Source organism: Thamnophis elegans, chromosome Z, assembly GCF_009769535.1.
Source record: "Thamnophis elegans isolate rThaEle1 chromosome Z, rThaEle1.pri, whole genome shotgun sequence".
Lineage (NCBI taxonomy): Eukaryota > Metazoa > Chordata > Lepidosauria > Squamata > Colubridae > Thamnophis > Thamnophis elegans.
This window is the reverse complement of record NC_045558.1, coordinates 20,130,698-20,144,644: the sequence shown is the minus strand read 5'-3', so window position 1 is coordinate 20,144,644 and position 13,947 is coordinate 20,130,698. Positions and strand designations below refer to the sequence as shown.

Genomic DNA, 13,947 nt, shown 5'->3' with positions numbered 1-13,947 from the left:
GTGACCTTATTTTTCTCACCCAGTGTGATGTCTGGTGTATTATGCGCCAGTATTTTGTCGGTTTGTATACAGAAATCCCACAAGATCTTGACCATCTGATTTTCGGTGACTTTTTCAGGCTGATGTTCCCACCAGTTTGTTGCTGTTTTAATATTATAATTTTTGCACAAATTCCAATGGATCATTTGTGCTACTGAATTGTGCCGCAATTTATAATCATTATTTATAATAATAACAATTATTATTATTATTATTATTATTATTATTATTATTATTATTATTATTATTATTATTGAAAGTCTTCTCTGTATTTAGGGAATTAGGAGATTTTGATGATTAGCTGCAATTGCATTCATATTTTCTGGGGAATAAAGATCATGTAAAAGGGATTTTCAATGCTTCCCATAGGAATAGACACAATCAAAAAGATATGGAAAGAAAGCAACTGGGAAAAGGGGTGCTCGCGAGTTATTGTCCAACATCCTCCACACCCTCTAACAATTTTAATTTTCTTTTATTTGCTTACGGCACACTCCAATAAAGGCTTCGGACTAAGCCGACTGTTTTCTTAGGATTTTTAAAACTGATCCTAAGTAAAGATATTATTCTTTTGGACTAAAGGTAAGAGATTACAACCCATTGTCAGCCAGATACCGAGCTCGGCAACCGCGCGCCCCCGCGGAACTCTCGTAGCGCTTCTGCAGGCGGAGAACTCAAGCTCCCGTTCAGAACAAACGACAGTTTATGACGCAAAGGCCGCGAGCTTCGCCGCCGCTCACAAGCTCGGAGGCTCTCCTTCCTCCGGGATAACGGCCTTTTCCTCAGAAGAAACAACAACGGGACACCCGAAGCGGCGGCTGGATAAAGTGGAGTGCGACCAGGGGGGAGATGCGGCTCCCGGGCAGTTGAACAGCTTTCGGAACGCATTGACCATAAAAGGAAGGTGTAACTCGGGCCTTTGCCTAGGTGGGTCTGTAGAAGGCGAGAATGATAGATTTAGCTGCTGTGTTGTGTGATGCAGAACCATAGACTTAACCATAACATAGGTTAATTATGGTCTAATGTATTATCCCAGTTCTTTTGGTTCAGGAGACCGACCACACCCTAAAGGTAGACATTAGCCTATGTTAGGGGGTGTCAAAATTTCGATTTCCAAACATTAGGGGTGTTCAAAAGTTGTAACATGCCTTGGGGATGGTGAAGATATTTTGGTTTCTTTAATGTAATTTAGAGATGCTTGGTAAGTAACTTCATAAACATCAGAACTTTTTAACATTTTGTTTGTTTTACTTATTGCATTGTGCTAACTCATCTGTTGCTGGTTTATGGCTGAGTATGTTGTGCAAAATCAGGAAACTGGGATAAACAACAAACCAGAATTAATCATGCCCTATCGAGTTATGAATAGAGCTATATATTTATCTCCATCTTTGAAGTAATCTTTATATAAGAAATACACATGTATATAAATGAGAGAGATAGACATTATGGAATCCATAGGCAAAGAGACTCTGGGCTTCTGTTTATTCTATGCCTCCAACAAACTTTAGTGTGTGTGTGTGTGTGTGTGTGTTGCACCTCCACAGCAATTGTCAAGAACTATTGGTACAAAGGGAAAGAGGCAGCAATGGATGGAAGGGATAAGCTACCACCATTGGGGGACTGGGCACCTCCACTTCTCAGACATTTTTGAGGCTCTATTGCCACAACAGCTGCACCATCAACAGCCTCTTTGCCTCTCATTTGGATCAATAGCAGTAGACTTATAGCAATAGCAATAGCAGTAGACTTATATACCGCTTCATAGGGCTTTCAGCCCTCTCTAAGCGGTTTACAGAGAGTCAGCATATTGCCCCCAACAATCTGGGTCCTCATTTTACCCACCTCGGAAGGATGGAAGGCTGAGTCAACCCTGAGCCGGTGAGATTTGAACCGCTGAACTGCTGATCTAGCAGTAGCCTGCAGTGCTGCATTTAACCACTGCGCCACCTTGGCTCTTCGATCATCTGGGAATCAAGTGTTATTGATACAAGATGGTCAGCAATTAAATAAATAAAATAAAAATAAAATTCAGTCAGTCATTCAGTCAGTTAAGACCAGAGGATGTGGTGGGGGGAAAAAAACTCTTGTATGATCTGATGGTTTCTCTCTTTTTTGTTTTGCTTTCTGATAGTGTTTCTCTGGTGATTAGTGGGATTTTTGTCTGCTTGTGAAAGAATGAGATGGCCATGGGGGATGGATTCTCCTGGGGAGAAGGGTCGCAAGAGCTATATGTACTGGTATGTATGTATAGCCATATATTGGAAAGGACAGGAGAGGAAGGTTCATGACACAGTGCAGAAACTCTTACATGACTGATAGCTGTGTGACCTTTTCCTTCTCCCTTTTGCCCTTGTTATTGTACCTTGAGAGGTCATTATTGAGGACTCTGCCTGAAAGTCTTCTTTTGGATCCAGAAAGCTCTACTTATTTTTGCCATGAGCTCACATATATTATTTCATGGATTGCTGATGCATGTTTTGGAGACTGAATACAGATGGTCATAAATAATATGCTATATGTCTCAGCCTATGGTGAGTTAAGCAATCCCTGATCTCCCTCTTGCAGTGCCTGGAGGCTGTTAAGGGCTAGATGGGAAGCAACAGAACGAAACTGAGCCCTGGGAAGACAGAATTGTGGCAGGTTTGTGGTTCTTTGATCTGTGGAGAATCCCTTCTCATGCTTACTTACACTCTAGTCACCTCTGGTCTTGACTATTGCAATGCGCTGTATATGGGGCTGCCCTTGAAAAATACCTGGAAGTTTCAGTTGTTTCAAAATGTGACAATCCACATGGTTTTGTACAAGCCTAAATTTGCATATGTGTTACCTTTTCTATGGAAGTTTGCTTTGGCTGCCAATTTGCTGCTGGTTTCACTTTTAAAGTTCTATATGGCTCAGAACCACATTATATTAAGGTGTGCTGTCTTGCCCACTCATACACACCCCTAGTTGTGATTTAGTTAGCTTATTAATATTCTCCAGCAATTCCCTTCAACAAAAAACCCAGAACTGAATTGTCCCCATTAAGTCTAGTCATGAATAGTTCAATGTTAGTCCATAGAGCAATGGCGAAAGCATTTGAAAGTTTCTCAAACAAAATAAATCCACAAGGAAAACTTAAAACTCAGGCTTTTCGCAAAGCCGTTAAGACCTGGCTGTTCCAGCAGGCCTGGGGCTGATGAGTTCCCAGCCCCACTCGAATTTGTTGTGACTGCTGAAGAGTTTTTTAAATCTGTTTCCTGTATTGTTTTTTGTTTTGTTTGTTTTGCTTGTATTGTCCCCATTCCCTTTTGGTTTGTTAGCCGCCCTGAGTCCCTTTGGGAATAGGGCGGCATACAAGTCTAATAAATTGAATTGAATTGAATTGAATTAAATCCACAACACAAGAGAACTCATGAGTCAAGAAAAATAGAGTTTCCAAGGCATGATACAAATCAAGGCACGGTGTCAATGCAAAGTGACAAACACGTTGTTTCCCGCAATGCCTCTCTCTGTCTGCAATGCTAAATAGCTAGCTTGGCTTTCTTCTCACAAGTAGTCTGGCTGATCTTCTCTGGTCCTGCCTTTTCTCTGCCCTACATGTTCTTGGATGAGGTGTAGAAAGCAGGTCTTCCTCCTCATTGGCTAACTGCAACTGCATGCTTTCCCTAGTTGGAGCCTCAGTCAAATCCCTTCCAGATGGTTGTTTGGAATGATCAATTAACTCAGCTTTTGATGTGCCAAGAACTGGTTCATCTTCCCCCGAGCTGACATCTAGAGAGGTATCTAGGGAATCGTCCTGGGGAGTCATCACAGAAGGACCATCCTTCTCCAGTCAGATCTACTTGACCCATCAGAGCGGGGAGGCAGGAAACGCCATGGGGGCCCTCTCCTAAGGAGGTCCATCTGGTGGGCCAAGAAGAAGAGTCTTTTCCATTTTCCTCCCTGTGGAACATCATCCATGTAGGGATAAGATTGGGCTCTACTTTAACACTCTTTCAAAGACCATGAAGACATAGTTAACTGGCCCCAGAGTGATTTGTGGCCCCAAGTGGTTTGTTTGATTGTTGTCACTTGTGGGGGGGGGGGGGCAGAGTGTTACTGCTTTTTGTATTTTTGTACTGGGATTTTATCCTTGGATAAAACCATCAGGCATGATTTCTGCTATATGGCAGCCTAGGTGATAACCAAAGCAAGCCCTAATTTGTCTTTGCAACTCTGAATAAAGCCATTCACATTTGATCACTTTTGGCTTTGCATGTCTAATAGCAGGCATGTTCATTGGAATCCCTGTGATCATCTCCTTTTCTTGGCTTTAGTTATGACAGCTGCAGGATCTGAAACTTGGAAGGAAAGATCTTGGGTTATATTCCTGACTTTGCCTAACTAAATCTCAGCAACACGTTACATCTGTAGTAATTTACCACCAAATTGTGTTTTTCTGTAGATTTATGATTTCCATTTGCCTCATCTCTTTGTAGCAATACTATAATCATTTTAATTTCTGTATATATGCCGATTCGCAGGTCTACAAATGTCATTTTGATAGCATTAGACTTAAATATAATTTATTGTTTAGGGCCCAGAGCAATTAACTTTACTCATTGATATAGTTAATTAATGGTTTACTATGAAACGTGAACTAAGACATCTAGTTAATTCAGAATATCATGATTCAGTTAATGGGCAGTGCAATATGCAATCAGCCATTAAATGAGATTCAGCCTTATTCCCTCAGCTCGTTTATCTGTTCCATAACTCCAGGGTTAGTGGCCATGTGTTACTTAATCCTATTTTTTGCATTTTCTTTTAAGATTGGGAACAATTAACCTGTCTTAGAAGCAATTGAATAATTTCAAAACATTCTGCAGATGCAGGTATGTTGGTTTAAAGATAATTTTAAGGTACATATTAGCTAATTTTATATTATTTTATATTTTGTTGAGCATTCCCCTTCTGTATTAGATTAGATTATGTGTTTAGAATAAGGCTTAATATATGTTTGATGAATAAATGTATGTTAGAGTTGTGTAATGGTTATGCTGTTGATTTAAAACTGCGGAGACTTAGGTTTAATCTGCCTCTAGCCATGGAATTTTAGTAAGCAAATTTGGGTCAGTCCCTTCATAACAGTCTGGTAGCAAAACGTTTGCAAGAATCAGAGACCAAGAATTCCATAGTTCAATCCTGAGCAACATATAATATATTCTCTTCTCTTGATCCTCTTTTTTGGGGTTTTTCACTAGCAACTGTTGCAGTGAGAAAGATATTTCACTACTAAGATATGTGTTGCTTCTTTCCCCCAATTAGCATCATGCTGAAAAGCCAGCTAAAAACTAAACCTCTAATTACAGCAGGCATTAATAGTTTTCCTATTTAAACTAGATGAGCAGAACACAGAAATGTGACCCTGCAACTACACACACACACACACACACACACACACACACACACACACACACACCCCTACGTTGAATATATTGAATTAGAGCTCTCCAAAGGCAAGAAAATTTTCCACATATACAAAAAACATTAGGATCAAAAAAGGTTCATAAAAGTAGCCATGTATAATTCAAATTCTAATAATTTATCAATTACTAAATAAAGGTCATTGACAGGTATAAATAGCCAGGAACAGGAGTTGAGTTCAAAAGTTTAGTACATGCAACCTATATACAAGAATCTGATCTACTAACTATAAAGCCAAATTGGTGGTAGACAAGAGTTCATGGGGGCTGGACTTGGATCTCTTGTGGGAGCTTAGCAATTCCAAACCAATGACAAGACTAATCTCACTCTCAGGCTAAGCCTGCTCATTTCCTACATCACTCCACCCTCCAACAGGACCCCATCCCGTCTCCATAGGCTCTTCAAAACTGCACGCTCTCTCTCTCTCTCCTATATGGTCTCTTTGAAGTCTGAGTTCTCATGGGAACTTGATAAAGTAGTCAGTGAAGCTATCTCAATGAAAACTTCATCCCTTGTTTCTGAAGTAGGTACTGAAGCAGGCAGCAGTTGCTGGTACACGGAGATAGAGTTAGAAAAGATCTACCACCACCAATAGAGTTATGAAACCTTGTATTAGGGGTAAATCAGTAATGAAGTCTAGAGAGACTATAGGGCAGGGTTCCTCATACTTTTTAAACGGGTTCACTTCATGGTCCCTCAAACTGTTGGGTGGTCAGACCGGCTGGGGGTGTGTGGCTAGGTGGTCATGTGACTGGGTGGGCATGACTAGGTCATGTGATTAGGGAATGTGGCCAATTTAATAGTCCATTGAACAATGTACACAAATTAAACTTTAATTTGTTTTGGTCCTGGGGGTTTTATTTGCTTTTCTTTGCATGTTGCTCTTTTGGTTGCCTTTTCTTTTTACTAGATCATTTTTTCAGTTGTTTAGGGTCTAGTAGTTCACTTGAAAAAACTCAGTTTTGCAGCAATTCTTCTCAGCTCCAAGGAGCATGAGAAATCGCTCTCTCTCTTTCTCTCTCTCTCCCCCTCTCTATTTCTTTCTCTCTCTTTCTCTCTCCCACTCTCTTTCTCTCTCCATTTCTCTCTCCTTCTCTCACTTTGTCTTTCTGTCTCTCTGTCTGTCTCTTTCTTTCTTTCTCTCTCCCCCTCTCTCTTTCTCTCTCTCTCTCTCTCTCTCTCTCTTTTTCTCTTAATGGCTTCAGTGGGCCATATGCAGCCCGTGGGCCATAGTTTGAGGACCCATGCTGTAGGGCATGGGTATGTGTGAGGAAGGTTGCAAAAGTCCTGCCAGCTTCTAATAGAGGGACTTGTCCCTTCTGCATTTATAGCAAGGGGCTACATATCCTTGATGCCCATTTCCATCTTAGGCCAACAAAAATAACATAATGTTCTATGCAGAGTTTTGAACACCCCCCCATAACCCGTCTCTCGTTATCATACAAAAACTGCAAACTTTCTTCCCTGAAAGAGGGGGAACTACTATTCTGCCCTTGTGTTTCTAGACTACTCCCTCTACTGTGAATAGGAGTAGTTGCTGGGATTGCCTTGAGATTATCCATCCAACCCAAGAAAATTAAGACCTGGTGTTATTGAATTTCTCCCAACCTCTCCAAGGAATATGTGGTGCATCCAGAAATGGGAAGGCTACAATATTGTTGCTGCTACTACGATAGAATATGTTGAACTTGAGAATATTGTGGCTTGTAAGAAAAAGAATTTGGAATCAAGTGCTTTGAAACCAGGACATAATTGAATGTAAAAGTCAAAGCATGAGAAGAATGAGTTCCATTGGATTTGTCTGGATAAAAACAGCTTGGTCTTGTTGTTGCAAAATGTGCAGATATTTGTGATCTGTACTGAACTCTATGGGAAAATGTGCATCTTCTGAAAAGTGTCTCCTTTGTCGAATGTGGATTTAACCGCTAGGAGCTTCTTGTTAAAAATGTTATATTTCCATTCTGGTAAAGTCAAAGCTCTTGAGAAAAAAATACAGAACAACAGGCATTTCTACCCCTCCCACACCTGATTTCTAATCTGAAGTATTTTTCTGAACAATAAATCTATTTGTTGTGTCAAGCTGCTGATATAGGAGTTGACAGCCAGAGTTGCTTTAACTCTTTAAATTCTGATTATTGTGTGTGAAACCAAGCAAATCTAATTCCTTTCATTTTCAATTGGATAAGCGTTTTGACTTTATATCCACAAAACAGATCAGAATATCATTCAGATAAAGGACTACAAATTTATCAATGAAATCAGAAAAAAACTTGGTTCATAAACCTGGAAATAACACTCCTGACCAACAGGATCATTTTGCATTCAACTTGTTGTACATGATGTTGAAAATTTGTGTCCCTCTTTGATGCTAATGAAATTGTAGGTATGGGTTGTTGTCATTTTCCTGGTTCTGTGATTTGCATTCAGAATGGCTCTCATTAGAACTATGGTTGGAACACATGTCTCCTCTCCTGGGAGGGTTGGAAGTGCAATCCTTGACCACATGTCCCGATTCTCTATAATAGAAACAGAGTGGTAAATTTCTGCACTTCTGCCATTTTTCTGCAGCTAGGAATTTTCTGGCTTCATCAATTTGCATAGACTCCTTTTCCCCTTATCAACTTCAATTGGTGTTAAGGGACTGAAGATTGGATATGGGAATAGAGGAGCTGTTAGCTTGTGATACTTGGAGCAAACCCTGATCTCTTCTAAATGTGAGAATTATAATGTAGATTCTGTAGACTTGATCCACTATCTGGAGGTACGCCCTGATGAGTTCATTTTCAGTTCTGTCACTGAGACGAAGTTTCCCAAATTGTATCATTAGGGAAACTTCATTCCAATTCAAATCAGCTGCAAACAATTTGAATTTTTCAATATAGAGTCTTATTCTCTGGCTGCCTTGTTGGAGCTCTTGAATTATGCATATTATGGTGTTTTCTTTGATGGGATTCCTGAATTATTTCTAAAATATGCTAGGAAGTTTTGATAGTTATCCATGATGGGATCTTGTGCTTAATCATGGGGAGTGCCGTTCCTGGAGGCTGAAGCTGTTGAATGGGCTGAGAATGAAGGATATCCATTAAAAACTTCACTGGTCTGGTGCCGATGAATAGTTTATATTTGGCAAGATATATTCTCATCTTGTTTGAATCTCCTGCAAATCACACAGGTAGACAGCTAGGGGTCCTCTGCAGCAGGGCATTGGAAACCAGCATGTGATCAAGAGCTGGCACCAGTGTTGGTGGAGGAAATTGTTGAGCTAAATTTTGCATCTGTTGAAGCATCTAGTGTATATTAGCTGCTATATTTTGTACTTTTGCACTCCTGGGGGCTGGGGGGGGGGCAAAAATCGGCCTGTTTTTTGCTCATTTTTGCCCTCCCCAGCCTCCAGGAGCACACTGGAAGCGTCCTAAAAGCTATGTATGGCCATTTTGGGAAGGGGTCAGAGTTTCAGAAGGCCAAAAATGCTGTATTCAGTGTATAAGACGCATCCAGATTTTCAGCCTCTTTTTTGAGGGGGAAAAAGTGTGTCTTATATTCCAAAAATATAGCCTGTACTATGCTTTGTTTTATACATAGAACAAAATACAGTTATTTCAAATGTTCTAGGCTGCTTCCAACTGGAGTGCTGTTTTATATTATAGCAGGATTATTAAAAAATATAATTCTAGTTAATACTGATCAATAGTTTCTTAGTTGCTTAAGTCCCTGCTGCTGCTGACTTAAGTTAGGTTAGATGGGATATGTGAGAGAATGACTGGTCCAAGGTCATTTAGTTGTATTCTATGCCTAAGAGATAATTAGAACTTATTTTTCCCACTTCTAGTCCAACACCCTAACCATTACAGTACTGGTTCTCCAGGAGTGAAATTAATAAAACCATTATATTAAATAGGTTCTAAAGTATTGTTCATACAACTTGAAAACTGAAAATAAAGACATTGAAAGAGATGGTAGGTTAGATTAAACTTCCTGGAATGCAGGAAATTTATTGGGATAGTTTTGAACGTGAAAAATATAGTGCTTTATAATGTATTAAATGTTTTCAAAGTTTGGAATGAAATATTTATTATTTGTTTTTGAAAAGATTATATAACCAACACAATGATTGCAACAAAACTAAAACAAAAAACAATTGACAAGTCACCTCTGGGAACAAGGAAGAAAGGAGGAAAGCAAAACAGATATGAAGCTAACCCAATGGTTTTAATGCCTGCAACTCCCAAAGAAACCATTACACAATATTCTCTGGGTCTTACCACAGGAAACAAAGATAGAATGTTTGATGAAATGGATATGCTTAGGAATATTACAACAAATCTAAATGAGGTAGGTTAATCATTAACATTGTTTATTATTCCATTTTTATCCCTTGTTTGTATGTAATTGAATCAAGGCAGTGAATGTACTTAATACTACAGTATCTTACTTTACTCACAAGTACAACTCTGCAAATAGATAACTCTTTTTGAAAATTAATGTACTTTTTCAAGGAACTTAAGGGAATTAAATATCAGGGAAGCATGTATTTAGATAAATGTGTTATTCAGGATAGCTAAACAAAAGATTATGATTTTAAGGAGGCTCCATTTATTTGTGGAGTTTGTGAAGCCTCCTTAAAAATTAGGAAAAAAAAACATTTGCCCTATAGTCTCAGACAAATACTACTTGCTAGGAGAAGAGCATGAGGTTGCTATGAGACCGATTGCTTCTACAAAAAAGCTGAGCTTCATATAGTATTGGTGAAGCTCCTCTACAAAAAATATAAAGGTAAATTTGATGCTGCTGGGCCCTGGAATAGGGTGGATAGTGGGCTGAATCCTGCAAGTTCTTTGGGTGGCTGGATTTAAAGAAAGCCTCAACCTACAGGCTGTAACTACTCTCCATGTGTCAGCCACTTCTGCTGACTAGATTTAGGCTCCATTGACTGAATAGTGAACTTGGCCTATAGGCTGCAACTGCCTTTCATGTGCTGGTTGCTTCTGTTGACTGGCTTCAGGTTTAGACCTGTGGAACACTGAGGGCCAGGAAGCAGAACACTGGGTGCCTCAGAGATGAGGAAGCCTTGAAAGGCCTAGAGAGGTTTGCAGAAGTGTGGTAGGGTCTGGGCCTGTGGTAGGCCTCCAAGGGCCTCCCCCATCCCTATGGCACCCCACGTTTCACCTAATGACCCACACATTTATTTAATGATTATGTTGGGGAGAGCAGGGATAGGGGGTTGTTAAATGAGATGCTTCACTTAACAGCGATCATGACATGTGATTGTAATGGGCAGGCTTCATTATGGTCATGTTGATGACTACCTGTATATTTAAAAAGGTCACATTGTAGAAGATGCACATGTTTACATAATAAAGATCAGTGTATGCTTTGGTTTGATTAATGGATTTTTCTCTTAGAATGAACAAAGGTATTGCCAGAGAATATGACTTTAACAATTAAAAGGATTTGCCAGACTTATTTAATACAAATATTCTTTTTTGCTGAATCTTCATTTTCTTGCCAAAATCCAACAGCTCTCCATGCAGATTGAGAGTTATTTATTACTTATTAAATTTATTTGCCACCTACCTCACCATGGGGCTATTCTAGTGGGCTTACAACAATAAAAGAAAGAAATGAAAGAGTGTAAACAGAACAGACGTAAAATAACAGAACAACAAATGAATTAAAGAGAATGTTTGAACAATGAAGTTTATAACTACTATATTGAAAAGTCATCTTTGGTTCCAATTGAGAATGCAGCAAATAATTGGAAAGTAAATCACATAATACTTGAATAATGACAATTACTTAATTTAATGTACATTTTCCAGAATGTTTTATCTCTCTAATGTAAAGGCAGATCACAGCAGATGACACTATGCAGTTGGTCTGAAAAAAAGAAAAGAAAAGGTGGTTTAAATGAACAGGAATTCTTTAAAAATCTGAAAGTTGTAATTCAGTGGTGTCAAACTCGCATCGTCATAGTGGCATCATGTGAGGTATTGGGACTTTTTCTCCCTTCACTAAACTGGGTGTGGGCATGGCAGGTGCGTGACGCATTCAGCCTGTGGGCAGGTAGTTTGACACCCATGTTGTAAGTGAACAGAGTAATTGAAAAAGAGATTACAAAAACAAAAAGAAAAGAACACGGAGCTTGATTATTTGATTATCACCCAGTGACATCTAATTATCCCATATGGGATAGCAGAAAAGGTGTTATCTCAAAAAGAAGGTAACTGTACTGTTTGTGAATGATAGTGGTCTCCTGATGACTAAATTAATGTGTTGTTTTAATATTTTCTTTGTGTGGTGGTTTCATTCTGGGTTTTTTGTTTTTGGTATTGTTCATGTTTTAATTGTAAGCTACCCAGTCACAAATGTAAGATTTGTATATAAACTAAATAAAGAAGTAAATGCTAAGCACCCTTGGATCATTGTCAAAAAAACCTGATAAGTATATTTTGTCATCAGTGATCAACCTTGACGAGGCAGTCTTTCTTTTATAATGTTATAAGTTCTGAAAACTACAGGTTGTTGAACACAAATGCATAAAAGTTACTAAAACTGAAGGAAAAGAGAAATCTATTAGATAAGACTTAACGATCTAGGTTTGTAACATTAGGAAAATAGGAAGCATTGCCAATGAGAGATTAGAACATTATTTGAATTTTTTTTTGCAGATTGTACATACAATGGAAGGTGTCTATAGAAAGGAAAGTCAAGATAAAGAAAGAAAAGAGGAGGAGGAGGAGGAAGAGGAAGAAGAAGAAATGCCTGTAAATAACAAGATATCCTGTTTAAATAGGCCTCATTTTATCATGTGATGTTGGTTTTAGACTAAACATATATTAATGAGCAGTAACAAAAGATGTAATACAGGTAGTTCTTGTTTAACAATCACAATTGAGACCAGTAACTTGGTCATTAAGTGAAGTGGGTGCTAAATGAAACCACACTTTTACTTATGACATTATTTTGTCGTTCCTTTGTTTTATCTGCAAAGGTTATAAATTAGAGGATTGGTAGCAAAAGTATTTTTTCATCACTATTGAATGGTCACTATTAAATGGTCAGTTGCTAAATGAGGACCAGTAATAATTTGTTCTGAATTAATATATTGTGAAATTATGCATAACTACAATTAATGTTAAGTTCCTTGATTTCAGCCACTCGCAATCTAAATTCTGGGCTCTATTGTGCTTATAAGTTGAAAACTACCTGTACTACCATAGGCTTTATGTAAGGGTATTCTTGAAGACAATTCAGAAGCTATAAATGGTGCAGAATATAGCAATCAGTTTTATGACTGGTTTAGCAGTATAATACTTGTTCTACAGGAACTGTATATATTACCAGTAGAACTTTATTTCAAACTTCAAGTGAATACCATGTTTCTCCAAAAATACGACCTGTCCTGAAACTAAAGCCTTGCCACATTTTTCACATGGGAAAAATATAAGCCCACCCCTGAAAATAAGCCCCCTGGACAATCCCGTCCCTCCGCCCAGGCAGAGCACCGCTCGCCAACCTAGAGGTATCCCGAAGGCGCCAAGCTGCGGAACGAGGTGGGGTGCAAAAGCGCTCACATTGCTTGGTGCTTTCGGGGTACCTCTAAGTCGTTCAGCGGCGCTGTGCCCAGCTGAAGAGGGGGGGTTGCTGGGCATCTGCTCTCTTGCGAGCGGCCTCCCGAAGAGTCGGGCACAACCTCAGGGTCGAATGACTGTGTTGTGCTGTTGCAACAGCAACACAACAGCCATAAGGTGACCATGCTTGCGAGCAGCCGCCCAACAACCCCCCTTTCCAGCCAGGCATAGCGCCGCTGACTGATCCAGCGGTACCCGGAAGGCACCAAGCAACACAAGCGCCTGTTTGCCACCCTCTGCCTCCTGTGGCTCGGCACCTTCGGAATGCCTCTAGGTGAGTGAATGAGGCTCTGCATGGCTGGAGAGGAGGGTTGCGCGAGCGGCTTTTCCACTCCCCACTCGCACGACTTGCAGGCTCACGATGCCCTTGGCTAATTCTATAGTACCTGCAGAGCCGCCTGCCACTTGGGGTTTTTTTTTCGTCTTTCAAAGCACGGAGGATGGATGCCGCTCTGGGAGTACACTTTATGGTTGTTCGCTCTGCAGCCCACAACCATAGAGCGTACTCCCAGAGCGGTATCCGTCCTCCGTGCTTTGAAAGCCAGAAAAAACCCAAGCGGCGGGCAGCGCCAGCAGCAGAGATGCCCTGACTCTGCAGATACTGTTAGCCAAGGGCATCGTGAGCCTGCGAGTCATGTGAGTGGGGAGCGGAAAAGCCGCTTGCGCAACCCCCCCCTCCAGCCATGCAGAGCCCCATTCACTCACCTAGGAGCATTCCAAAGACACTGAGCCACGGGAGGCAGAGGGTGGCGAACAGGTGCTCGTGTTGCTTGGTAACTTCTGGTTATCACTAGATTGGTCAGCGGCATTGTGCCCGGCAGGAAAG

General features: G+C 40.1%; 1 long non-coding RNA gene across 1 annotated transcript; it reads left to right on the top strand.

The window, feature by feature from the left end:
• The first annotated feature begins 778 nt into the window (after positions 1 to 778).
• LOC116520755 lies at positions 779 to 12,242 on the top strand. Its single transcript, XR_004256836.1, has 4 exons — positions 779 to 966; positions 4,836 to 4,898; positions 9,581 to 9,822; positions 12,159 to 12,242. It is a non-coding gene; the product is annotated as an uncharacterized LOC116520755 (long non-coding RNA).
• The last annotated feature ends 1,705 nt before the right edge of the window (positions 12,243 to 13,947 follow it).